At 37.8% G+C, this 14,434-nt stretch overlaps 1 protein-coding gene across 1 annotated transcript in view; it reads right to left on the bottom strand.

Moving 5' to 3' along the window:
• The window catches only part of RGS7 (regulator of G protein signaling 7), a 521,139-nt gene that overhangs the window by 262,051 nt on the left and 244,654 nt on the right, over positions 1–14,434 (bottom strand). The window lies entirely within an intron of this gene.

Here is a 14,434-nt window from a genome sequence, read left to right as displayed (position 1 = left end):
CACACTTTGAACATGTGTGAATAATAATTCATTATTTCACAAAACACCTCCACGCTCACAATTCAGTCATCAAGATTTATTCATACTTGGGGATAATGAAGACTTTAGTGTCATCCTAACTAAATGTCTAACTCTACGGTTAATTTGGATTTCCTCTCAAAAGAAAGCAATGTTAATGGATTAATTCAAACAAATAAGCTCTTCTTTAATAGGCTTTTCTTTCGCAACCTATCATTTCTAGGTTTTTAGAAAATAACTAACCAAGGAACAAAATTAAGCTTTTCAGGTCTGTTGACTTAAAGACAAGTTGACATTTGTGAGAAATAATTTCCAGAGTTGATTACTACAAAATGAAAATGTCTGCATCAGTGAAATCTCTCAAGATAAATTTGCAAGATTGCTTGTGACTTTCACTCTTTTGTTCTTTTAGTAAATGTCCAGATGGCACAATCCCCTGAGTACTGACATTATAATAACACAGAAATTAGTTAAGAAAGTAAAAATGTGGGGCACCTGAGTGGCTCAATTGGTTAAGCACCAGACTTCAGCTCAGGTCATGATCTCACAGTTCATGGGTTTGAGGCCCATGTTGGGCTCCGTGCTGACAGCCTGGAGCCTGCTTTGCATTCTGTGTCTCCCTCTCTCTCTGCCCCTCCCCTGCTGGCACTCTGTCTCTCTCTCTCTCTCTCTCAAAAATAAATAAACATTAAATTGTTTTTTTTTAAAGTAAAAATATGATTTATTTAAGGAAGAAAACCAATGTTAATATGTAATGATCTTTAAGTTCAAATGGTAAGATGTGAAAAGACCAATCAACAAATCTTTATGTCCCTAAAAGATTTCACTTTGATATATATGTACAGCTATTTTGTTGTGAGGAATAAAAGATAGGACACATTAAAGAGTATTTAAGGCTATAAGGCACTTTGACAATGTGAAGAATGATTATTATTTAATTAAAGTGACAGGACTTAAGTTAATACCTTTTAAGTACCTACTAAGCAGACCTTGTACCAGATGTTACAGAGCATCCAACATAGATAATTCCTTGGTCTTGCAACATATTAGCTGCCTAGTAAGGAAGAGAATTCCAAATCCAGGCCAAAACCAAGCCTCTGGAAGGGGTAGTAAAAATCATCATCATAATATAAAGCATAACTATAATAATGTTTCTAATTATTGCTCATTTTCTATGTGTCACACACAGAAATAGTGACTTTCCCAGTAACATCAACATCAAAAACAAAACAAAAAAAGACAAAGCCTAAATATCCCCTTTTTTCCTTGTCATCTCTTGTGCATGTGTTATTGTCTACTTATCTCTTTTCAAACTGTATTTTTAACACAGGACCAGTATCAAGTTCTACCATTTAATTACTTAGTCTATAAATTCTTCATATCTCTTTACTGTAAAAGCTACCTTTTTAAGGGATACCCTTTTACTGATCTTTCCAAACTCTGCTAAGTCAACCCTGAGGTTTGATTCTTAAAAAATGGCATGAAATGGTCTCAATTCTGAGGAGCTCATTTTCATTTGGTTTTGAATATGGGTAGGATGGTTTTCTATTTCTCTCCAATTTCCTTCCGTGTCATCTTCAATGCCTTACTCAAAACCTCATGTGGTCTTGTTCATCAGAGGAACACATTGGAGCAGTGACTTGAGGAGACTAGACTATTGGTGGCCCTCTGATTCATTTCACAGGTCTCAACTGTAGTGCTGAACCTGTCATCCTAAAGCTTGATTTTGTTTTATGTCTTAAAAATAATTAGCTTTCTATGTGGCTAAATCTTATCTGTATTGATAACTTTCAGGACTTTCACATATTCTGGTGTCCTCATCTTTCAATTTTTTTCTTTTTTGGCTTCAATTGTCACTTTTTAGTACAATCTGGCATCCTCTGTAAATCTGAAGAGTCCAGATGCCTATAAAGATAGTTCTTAAATGCTAAGATAAAATTCAGCACCAGCTGGGATTCCCCAGACTTCCAGAACATTGTTTGTTTATGACTGCAGTATGTTTTCTTCCTTTTCTGTTGTCCCTTAACCATGCCAAAATAGTCCCAACTTTGCCATGTAGAAATTCTAAATAAATGATATCAATTGCCCCTTTCATAACGTCTCAAAAAGAAGTTACAACATCAGTAAGCTCATTCCTTCATAGAATCTTGGCTATGTGTTTGCCCATTCACTCTGTATTTAACTATGAATCCCATCAGATTCCCAGGGAGGGACAGGAGAACTGTAAGTTCATACACATAGTTCTTTTCTAGTGAGCTCCTTAAGAATAGAAATCCAGTATTCTGTAGGCACGGGCATATCTGTCCAGTAAAGTAGCATATGGCCCACTGTAATGATTTACTCTTGAGGTCTGTATATAATCTTAAATAGAGAAATCTATCTCCAGAGATTTATTTACAGCTGTTGGTCATACAGCAATAAAATGGGTCAGTTGTGTTGGAAAGAGGCTTTCCTCTAGGGAGACATCAGAGGGAGAAGCCATGGTATTCTGAATAAAAGATAAGGTAACAGAACCATTCCAGACAACCAATGTGGTTGGTAGTCAGAGAGAAGTCTTATTTGTAGACTTTGATAGACATACTTGTGTATTTGGACAGAGTTTTTCCTCCTTGGAATGGAGTAATCTGGAGAACAAAATCAACCCCAATCACAACAATATTCACTTAAAATATAAAATGGCAAAATAAGATGTTTAGAAAGCACTACAGGGAAGCAGAACCACCATGTTCCAGTTACCTGGACAGAGAAACAGTTAATGGTCCTCGTTGATATGTCTATTAAAAAAGCTAAAGTGGGGTATCTGCATGGCTCGGTCAGTGAAGCGTCCAACTCTTGGTTTCAGCTCAGGTCATGATCTCATGGTTCATGAGATAAAGCCCCATGTCAGGCCCTGCTCTGACAGTACGGAGCCTACTTGGGATTCTCCCTCTCCCTCTCTCTCTGCTCCTTCTCCTCTTTCTCTCTCAAAATAAATAAACTTAAAAAAATAAAAATAAAGAAGCTAAAGCTAAAATCAGCATTTATATATTGCTCAACTTGAAATGTTTCTTCTAACATTCTGGTGAAAATAAGGTAAGTAAAAGCCTGCCATTCATCTTAGTCATAACAAATTGATCCAACCATATTACATAATAAATCATTTCCCTATAAATACAGAAAGAGCCCAACAAATGTCTTAACCTCATCATTTCCCCCAATAAATATCTAACCTTATCATTTCCCAATAGCATTGAGCTATTAGAAAAAGAATTATCTAGAACATATGCCAGAATGTCCAAGCAGCTGAGATTAGAATTCTTTGCTGTTTCTAATCACTTACTGGTGCTATTTTACAATAAGGAAAGAGTGACAACGAAGAGGGAGTGAAGAACCTTTCACAGCAAAGATAATTTAAACACCTAGTTGATTATGTGACAGTTCAGCTTCTCCTCTCATTCCCCCATTTGGCTGACTGTGTAGTTACTATGTGCCAGTCACCTTGTCACTTTGTCAGAGAGGGTGTGGCAAGGAGATGACAAAGAAAGGATGGGCTTTTTGCAAATGTTCCTCTCACAGATCTAGTTAGCATCTTGTTTTCTCCAAGAACTTATTTTTTCAGAACTCAGCTTTAAAAACTGCCAATATTTTTTTAGGGTACTTTTTTTCTTTCTTATTTACCACCCATAAATTTCCCTTTTGCATTCTTGAATTTTCTTTGGGACATCATAAAAACAAAATATTACAAGCATAATTTCTGCCAGCATATTTTATAATTATTTTGAAAATCAATCTCTTTCTGAGTTTCTGTATACCCCATGATATCCATTCCAACAGTAGATAAAAATATATATATATTTCACAGTAAGCTGTCAGTTTCAGAAAGGAACATCTTAGACTCTTAGAAGCATCTTATAATTACCCAGATAGTCTTACAGGCTCCACAGAAAAACATTCCAGATTACTCATTCTTATTGTTTTTAAATTGATTCCAAATACAATCAGGGTTAAGTCATACAAGGCATCTTGAAAGTTATTCTCAAAAACAGTTAGAGGTAAAATATGTACTTATTAAAACCTGTATGGCTTAGACCATATCATCAAGCTGGCTCTTTTTAATTCTTACCTCTACAACTATCCACATGACAAAGTTAAACCTACAGATTGTGCCTCTATGACACTAATAAACATGAATATAACCCTTAGAGGAATAAAGGAGAAGAGGCAGGACATCTTTATATTATTACATTTAAAGGCAACTTGATTTTTAAGCTCATATACACTGCCCAATTTTCATATACGTGACTGAAAACAGCAAGGAAACACAGAGAACAGTGTACATTGTTAGACAGTCAAGTTAATAATAAAATATAAGTAATGATTCTATATCCAGTACTATAAAATATAACAATTCCTATTTCGATGCATTGGAGTAACTAAACATGTCACTCCTTTTGACATCAAACATGTTAAGAGAAAAAGTAGGACAGAGAGAGAAAAAAATGGTCAGAATAAATTCTAGAGAATTAAAGTGTTTTTCTGAGCCTTAAGACCAGAGACCAACAGAATAATATTCAGTCTTGGAAAAGAAGGACATCCTGACTTCTGTGACAATATGCATGAGCCTGGAGAACATTATGCTAAAGTGAAATAAGCCAGATACAAAAGAACAAATACATGATAGCATATATATGAGGAATCTAAGTTGGTCAAACTCATAGAAGCACAGAGTAGACAGCGGTTGTCAGCAGCTGGGAAAGGGAGAAATGGTACAAAGTTTCAGTTATACAAGACGAGTAAGTCCTAGAGATCTACAAGATCATAGTGCCTAAAGTTAGCAATATTATATTGTATACTTAAAAATATTTGCTAAGAGGGTAGCTCTTATGTTAAATGTTCTTATCACTCATAAATAAATAAATAAATAAATAAATAAATAAATAAATAAATAAATAAAATAAGGTGGGAGGAAACCTCAGGAGGTGATGGATATGTTTATGGCATACATATTGCTGATGGTTTCACCAGTTTATACTTATCTCCAAAGTCATCAAGTTGTATACATTAAATATGTATAGCTTTCTTATGTTAATAATACCTACATATGTAAAGTAGTCTAAAAAGAAAAAAAAGACTTGAGACCAGCCAAACCCACACACACAACATACAAACTATTAGACAACTTTTCTGACCATAAATTTTGGTCTTGCCAATTGGTGGTAAGTGCTTTACACGAAATCACATTAAAAGTGACTCATCAGGGACACCTGGGTGGCTCAGTGGGTTAAGTGTCTGACTCTTGGTTTCAGCTCAGGTCATGATCTCATGGTTCGTGGGTTTTAGCCCTGTATCGGGCTCTATGCTAACAGTGCCGAGCCTGCTTGGGATTCTCTCTCTCCCTCTCTCTCTCTCTCTCCCTCTCTCGAAAATAAATAAATAAACATTTTTTAAAAAGTGACTAATTCTGATGAGAAATGGAATTAAGTTGCAAAAGAAGGACAGCAATGAGATTCAACTAATTATCAACAGGTTTCTGATGGAGAACCTTCTCAAGCTAATAAAAGACAAAAGACAGAAATGCAGGAACGGCTGACTAGAAGTCCCTCTTAGTTTCTACCATTTTCTCCTCTATTTACAGTGCTTGGTGATTTAGAACAGGCACCAGCCTTTTTGGCTCCTGAAAATTTGTTCAGTAAGTTGAACCTTCAAATATGTTAAATAACTGATTTAATAGGGGCATTTTTATTTGATAGTTGCCAACAGGCAGTCCTGCAGACTTTTCTGATCCCAGTGGGCTGCTTAATGAAAACCCACATCATTTACAAAAACAACAACAAAAACAAAACAAAACAAAACAAAACAAAAAAAACTGAGAGGAGAATTCTGGTTTATTCCCTGCTATTGAAATTAATTTACAGGGAGTAGGGAGGTGGTAGTGGATACTTCTACAACTATTACCTGAGGTTTGGCGAGCATTGGTTTTAAGCTTATCTATCACAAACACAGTGATGGCTTCGCTCCACATTCTTCTATAGTGCACAGACCATGATCCATTTTGAATAAAGCAGATTAATGGGGGGTTTGAACCTCATGTACTAATGGGTTTTCTTTGTTAAGACTCAAAGAGAACCACTGGAGGGTTTTTCCCCCGAGTGCTACATTTCCAGACACAGAACAATGTGATTCTCAGCCAGTTACATGAGATCTTTATGAAGTGAAGTGAGGCCACAGTTCTGCAGGCCAGGACTTAAAGAGCAGCCATATATGAACCACATATTCTGCTCACCCCTAAGTGCTCACACTCAAAGTGCACCTTTGGTCCTCTGATATCCTCCTTCCACACAAAACTCCAAAAGAGATCTCATCTACTCAGCTTCTAACCAACAAGTTACCCAGACCAGATCTCGTGTACTTATTGTACTGCTAAATACCTGTGAATTCCAGATATGTATATTCAACAGCTGGACATTTTACCTGGTTGTTCTGTGAGGATGATCTGAAACTCAACATGTTCAAAATTTACCATCCCTTCTCCACCATTTCCATGAAAAGAGATGGGGGGGGGAATTCCTGTGTTTACCAGTTCATCTGTAAAAGGCATCATTGTGCATTCATTTTCAGGTCATAAATATTGGTGTCTTTGTGGGCAGTGCCTTCTTTCTTACTTGATCTAACCTCTCACTTCCCCTACCCCCACCCTGCCCTCTTGAATCCTGCCACTGAACTAATGAAGTCCATTCTCAGTCCTTAAAGTTTCTCATACATCTGATTTTTTCTTCAATTCCACTGGCCCTAAGGCTCAGGCTGTTATAATCTTTGCTCTAGATTGCAGCCTCAGCTCCCATCCTTGTCTCCCTTGTCTATAAACTGATATTTACTCCCTACCTTTTCCCAGACAAACTGCCATTTAAAATTTTTGAGGGGTGCCTGGGTGGCTCAGTTAAGTGTCTGACTTCAGCTCAGGTCATGATCTCACAGCTCGTGGGTTTGAGCCCCTCATCGGGCTCTGTGCTGACAGCTGAGACCCTGGAGCCTGCTTCGGATTCTGCACATCCCTCTCTCTCTGCCCCTCCCCAACTAGCGCTCTGTCTCTGTCTCTCAAAAAATAAAATAAAAATGTTACAATTTTGTTTTGATAATGCCATTTCCCTGATTAAAATTCATCAATTGCCTCTGACTCTTTATAGGATAAAATTCTGTTTCCTTAAGATTCTAACTACTGCTTTCAGTTCTAACTTCCTCTCTAGACTCTCCATATGCCTCATCCTGTGTCAAGGTCACTACAATTTATGAAGTTCCCTGAGCTTACTAGGCCCTTTCATATCTTGAGTTTTTGAACAACTGCTCCCCTTTTGTCTGCCTAACTCTGATTCATCCTTTACAGTGAATCTTAGATGTCACCTTCTCCAAGAAATGCCTCTGACCCCAAGAGCATGGGTTAGACTTCACACACTCCTCAGTGCTCTGGGTTTACCCCAACATGAAAATTACCTCACCTTATTTGTCCGTCTCCTCACTACAGAGTAGTCTCCTCAAGGACAGAGACCATGTCTCGCTTCTCCGTATCTCCAAGCCTGGCAAAATGTTCACAATACAGGAGGCTCCTATGGCGTATGTAATTTATTAGTAACAAACAGAAATCTATAGAACCTGCTACAACCAGCCCTAGACACCCACCTCAGAACATCATGGAATGAATTTCCAGGTTCTTGTTCATGTGGTTTATATTATAAATAAAGATAATATTATTAGATTCCAGAGAAAAAAAAATTTTTTTACTTAAACACAATTTAAAAGCCACAATCATTGACAAAAGGTTTATAAAAATCCAAATAATTTATGTGTTGATAAAGCCACACAATAGTGTAACTACTTTCATGGTTCATATGAATGCAAATATCTCCTCTATAATTACTATTATTAGTTATCCACTTAACAAATATTTAATGAACACCCCTATGTTAGACATTGTTTTTGGTGCAGGGGTTACAAAACTGAGCATATGGAACCTTCTTATAGTTTATCGTATTGTCTGGAGGATAGACATTAATCAAATATTACCACTAATGAGTTTATAACTATGCAATAGAATAAAGTACTCCAAAAGAAAATAGTCTCATTTTATGAGAATAGATAAGAAAGGAAACTGGCCTAGACCCAAGATGGGTAGGTCTAAATTGAAAAAAAGGGGAAAGGGGAAGAAGCATTCCAAAAAAACGAGGAAAAAGCCTAGCAGTGGAAATCTTCCATGGCAAAAGGGAGCATGGTGATGTGTAGGAGATGAAAAGTAGCCCCTGTGGCTAGAACCAAGGGAGCAAGAGAGAGTCCTCTGAGAGATGGAGTCTGATGGGTAGGTAGGGGCTGAACTATGTTGCTGTTGGGAATCTTGTTCAAGATTTTATCTTAATTCTAAAATGAGAAAAGGATTTAAATGGATCAGATTTGCAACTTGAAAATACCAGTGCGGAGAAAGATAGGATACGGCACCGAGTGGATGTGGAAACCAGTTAGGAATCAATGTGATAATTCAGACGAGTGGAGATGACAGTATGGGCCTATAGCAATATAAGAGCAGACGGCAAAAAGCCAACAGATTTGATGGCTGCTTAGAAGAAAAAGGTGACAAGACTTGTTAATGAAATAGGTAGGAGAAGAAAGGGCTGTAAAAGAGAGGTCAAGGTGACTCCAAGGTGATTCCAGTACTTCTGGCATATGCCATCTTTCCTGAGTCAGGAAACAGGGAAGGGGCTGTGGAAGAGATGTGAATTTGTGGAAGAGATGTGACACGTTGAGTTTGAGGCTTCTTTGGGACATGCATTGCATAAGGAGTTGAATATGTTGAGTTTCTGAGAAAAGATCTGCACCAGAGGAATAAATAAAGATTGTCATTAAAGCTATGGGCATGGAGGCGCTGGTGAGGGAGAAAATATCTTTAAGATTTCCATTGATGCTTCATCAGTCTAGCTATCTCATGAATAGTCTACTCTGTTGTGTTCTCTTCCAGTAATCCTTTTCACACACTGTCCCCCACACTGGGTTCTCTGAATTCTAGAATGTATGTGGAAAGGAACCTTTGACATCATTACGTGTAACCTCTGTGTTTTAGAAGCAAAGAAAATGCAGCTGTTTTCCCCAGGTCTTGAAGGTCCCCAGAGGTAAAACAGACAAAAGCTCAGGTCTTTTTGTCAATCATTCCAGTTTTTACCTGGAGTGAGGACATGAGGACATGCTGGGAGATAAATGTAAGCATCCCCAGTACTCAGAATCCTACAGATTCTGATATGTGTTCATTCATCATAATGAAAAAACACAGGCTCTAGCAAAGGACGAAACTTATGGGGGAAACCCACAGCTCTGGCAAAGCGGAAGTGGGATCTTGAGCTGAACTGATCTTGGTTTGAATATTAGTAAGCAAATATTGCTTACTGCAAAACTTGACTAAAAACTTGAACTCTCTAACCCCCTATTTCCTAATTACCGTCAAGTGTTATAAGGAATAAAACTGATATACTAAAAGCTACTAACCAGATAGTAGGCTTTCAAATTACTAACATTTTCCTTGAAAGTAGAAATAAATGTTTTTCATCCATTATATATATGATATACAAAATTAATATAACATATATAAAACATATAATATGTAATTATATATATTAAATATATATATCATTATATATATTTTAAGATATATATTAAATATATAAAACTATATAATATATAATTAATATAAAGCTAGAAGCTATTGTAATTGTTAATATGATACATAAGCAGTTGCTATTTTAATATATAAAACCAAAATAACAAACCCTTATAAAAGAAACCGTTATTATTAAAAAGAAAATGCCAACATATGATTCAAACTCTTAAAACATTAAATATTGAACAAATAATTATTTATCTCATCAGGACTTAAATCCTATTTATTCTTATTAGACTCTTAAACTCTATAAATATCCATGATTATGAATGAACAAAAAATCTACATCCAAATAATATTCAATATTATTAAAATGTAATGTATTTTCCAGAAATAAAGCACTCAAAAAAGCCCCATTTCAACATTTTGTTGTTAAGCAACTAAAAAACTATGTAGTCAGTTTTTCTTTCTTTTTTTTTTTTTTTTTTTTTTTAAAGTTTATTTATTTTTGAGACAGAGAGAGACAGAGCATGAACGGGGGAGGAGCAGAGAGAGAGGGAGACACAGAATCGGAAGCAGGCTCCAGGCTCTGGGCCATCAGCCCAGAGCCGACGCGGGGCTCGAACTCACGGACCGTGAGATCGTGACCTGAGCTGAAGTCGGACGCTTAACCGACTGAGCCACCCAGGCGCCCCTGTAGTCAGTTTTTCAATTCATTCAAATATGCATGTAGTCAAAGGTAAATGGTACAGTAGTAAAATACTATCAAAGACGGACCAAATGTTGTGGAAAATGTAAAATTAATCATTTCCTCTTATTCACAAACTTGTGCTCCATCTGGATTTGGATCTATATTCTGCTTCCATTCAGAGTTTAAACACAAAGGATTTGTGGCTGATATCAGTGTCACAGTTTGCTTTACCAAGGATTTTCAGGCGAGAGATGAATAAACATTGTAAGTTACAGGATATGAATTCTAGGGCAATAGTTACATCATAGGAGTAAGTTTTATGAGACTCATTCAGAGAAAATCCCCAGCAAAATCTGCAAATATTATTATTTTTAGCTTCATAGTTATTTTTGTCCAATTTGAAGATGCAATTGTATAAAAATGTAATGAGCACTTTTATGATACTTTTATGCAGTATTATTTGAGCTTCATCTTTCATTTTATATTGTGATGGAGAGTTTGAGTTCAAAGGCAAGATGTAGCCCCACTTGAATGGTGAAGATTCTGGACAAAACAATTCCTAAGTACACGGACACTTCTCAGATACTTCTGGATTTATTCCTTATCTATCTTTAAAACATGACTTGAAGCGATTTATAATATTAATCCCACTAGTCTTTCTGTTTCTCTCTCTCTCTCTCTCTCTCTCTCTCTCTCTCTCTCTCACACACACACACACACACACACACACACACCAGATTAAAACAACAGCAGCAAGAAAAGACAGACAAAAATAAAAACAATTAGAAGAAAAAAGAAGGTGGATATGTCAGTGATGAGTCAGGTGAGAAAGTACCAATGAGATGTTCAATTTCGCAATGAGCTTTCTAGAAACTAGAGAATACAAGAAAAGAAAAATAGAAGTTACACATTTCTTTTTGTTTTAAAAAAGGAAAAAGTCAAGTTTATCATCAAAGACAAAATTTTCTTAGTATTATTATAGAAGAAGTGTATGCCATGGACCCTGTCATAAGCAATGTAATGAACATGATGTAAATATCCTCAATTTATATTTTTCAAAAGTTAACAAAGTAGTATGTAAATAATCATTTCTCTACCTAATCCAAAGGCTTCTATATCATCATACCTAACCTCAGAAAGGATGGGGATAGGCTCGATTGAGGCCAGATTGTAGAAAAGAAAAAAATAATAATAATCAGAGCCCTTGAAAGCCTGAGAAAATTTTGCACAAGCAAGTTGATGACTGCATTCAGTGCCCTGGATGAAACACAGGTGTGGCCTAGAACTCATTCCAGTGCCCTGCCTAAGGCACACTTCTTAGGCTTTGGTGTTAAAACTGAGGTTCTGATTTAGTGGGTCTGGGGTGGGCCCACACACTCTGTTTCTAGTAAGTTTCCAGGTGATACTGACACAACTGGTCCAGCGACCATGTGTTGACCACCAAGACTTTAGGGAGCATCAATGGGTGACCTGAAAGAGCTGGGCTAACAATACTTGAGACACGTTTCCCTTGTGGAACAGTCCACACAAGACAGACTCCCAACAATCACGCCACCCTCCTCTCACATGTGACATCACTCGTTCATCGCAACCGGTTTCTGGTTCTGCTAAGGGTCGTGAAGCTAGTGGATTCCTTGTTTCGTTAGGAGCTCTGCAGTAGAATATGGGGCCCTCCTAGAGAGCAGAGGGAGAGGCAGACAGAGGAAGGAGAGCAAGCAGCAGGTGTCAACTGGGGCCACGCAAGAACACAGGAATTAATCCCAAATCACTGTAAGAAATATCAGGGGAGAAAAATTACCACAAATACCAAAAACTGCTAGTCAAGCAGATGAGGCTTTATACCATTATAATTTGGGGATATGAAGAAGAAGAGGTTGGTAAATACTAGACATAATACTATTATGCCAATTAAATCTATAGAAAAACATCTCATTAAACCTGTGAGGCAGAGAGCTCCTGAAAAGTTCCCAGGAAACACAGAATGATACTTAGAAACTAATTATATTAATATGAAGATGTCATGGATATTCTCTTTATGTAGTAACTACCATTGTTGTTTTATGTTAATGAACATTCTTCATCTATATGTCCAATCTTACCTTAATTTTTTCTTTTTTTTTTTTTTTTTTTTTTTAGAGAGAGAGAGAGTGCAAGCAGGGGAGAGACAGAGGGAGAGAGAGAGAATCCCAAGCAGGCTCCATGCCTAGCACAGAGCCCAATGCAGGACTTGATCCCACGACTGTGAGATCATGGCCTGAGTCAAAATCAAGAGTCAGACGCTTAACCAACTGAGTCACTCAGGGGCCCCTCCAATCTTACTTTTTAATTAAGGTCTTAATATTGTCAAGCAAGAGTTCTTCCAACAGGATGCTACGTCAGAATGGTATGAATTTTTATGGAATCGTATGAGGTACTGCTCCTCAAAGAAGTCAACCAAAAATTTTGGATTTACTATTAGAGTGGGTAACTCAAACTTGCAGCCCGGCTTAATCTGATGGGCTAAACTTTTCTTGTTCAGCCATTTTCATTTATGGATACTGTCATTAAGAATTCCTCAACCGCAGTGCCTTTACATAGGCCATGCCCTGTTGACTTGACCACAGTTCCCAGGGCAGATGGATAGGTAACTTAGAGCATTCATCTGCCTAGAATCTAACTGCATTTTGAGTTGTAACCCTCGTATTAGAGTATTTAAGGAGGCAAATTCTCTCATAGGTCATCAAAACATGAGTAATTTTCGTATTTGCGTTTAGATGTAAAGTTAACTTTAAGTTCCTGACTGCAAGAAGTTAAATATTTCCTAGGGGATATAGGACACATAAAAAAAACCAAAAAAAAAAAACAAAAAAAACCCCAAAAAACAAAAAAAAAAGCAAAAAAAAAAATTATAAGACAAAGTAAAGCATAATAACTGCTATTAGAGAAGCAAAAAGACAAGTTTTTGTTTTTGTTTTTGTTTTTTTTTTTTTGAGAACACAGATAATGAAAGCTCAGGATGGTTTTCTCCAAAGAGCTCCCTGAACTAGCAGTTGAAGAATGGACAAAATTCTGCAGTCAGAAGGACCCAGAAGTGGGGAAGTGAGATGGTGAGAAGGGAAGAGATGGGGTACAGTCCCAGATGTTAGACAATATAGGCTATTGTCAAAGAAGAACAAGGAACTGGAACAAAGTGGGCATGAAAGGAAATAACAAGAAAAAAGGGGGCATATTTTGTGAGGGCAAATTTCATTCTATTGCAGCTTTTTAAAAAATATTTATTTTTGAAAGAGAGAGAGAGAGAGACAGAGCATGGGGGGGGGGGGGAGGGGCAGAGAGAGAGAGGGAGACACAGAATCTGAAGCAGGCTCCAGGCTCTGCGCTGTCAGCACAGAGCCCTTCCCGGGCTAGATCTCACAAAGTGTGAGATCGTGACCTGAGCCAAAGTCAGACACTCAACGACTGAGCCACCCAGGCGCCCCCATTCTATGGCAGCTTTTGTCTGGTCCCTGTTCTCTCTCCCTTTCCATCAGAGAAAATTCAGCCACTAAACACAAACACGTAGGCCTACCTATCTGCAGTCTGGTAATTACTACCCTCTTACCAAGGCTGAAAACCATTGCTCTTCTTTCGACACTTGTTCACGACGAAGCACCACAGAACTCCTCTTCAGGAGCCCCATCAACACCCTCCCTCCACATGCTCTGCACCAGCCTCCTCAGCCTACTGACTCACTGTGAAGGCTCTGGCCTGTCTGATTCTGCCTCCTCTCCAAGCTGTGCTTGCCCAGGCCCAGCATGCCCAAGCCCCACAGCTCAGGCACAGCTTCAGTCTCGCGGAGTCAGAGCATAGGTTTCTAACTTACTCCTGTCCATGTCTCTAGGCTTTTTTCTAGTCCCTTTTAATCAGACCTGTGGGGTCTGCCTATTTCTGTTACCGAGTCCCCTGTCTCACAGCCACCCAAGTGAGAAGCAAAACCAACACCACTGGCTCACATCCCCTGAAGCTTATATTCCCAGTTATTCAACAGATCCTCATGTTGAATCCTCATGTTGAATGAAGGCATCCTCTCTATGCCTTCACTTCCTGGATATCAGAATGTTGGCACCCAAACTATTCCCACACAGGTCTTAGAC

This window comes from Lynx canadensis, chromosome F1, assembly GCF_007474595.2.
Source record: "Lynx canadensis isolate LIC74 chromosome F1, mLynCan4.pri.v2, whole genome shotgun sequence".
NCBI classification, from domain to species: domain Eukaryota; kingdom Metazoa; phylum Chordata; class Mammalia; order Carnivora; family Felidae; genus Lynx; species Lynx canadensis.
The sequence above is the reverse complement of the archived record's forward strand: the minus strand, read 5'-3'. Positions and strand labels throughout refer to the sequence as shown.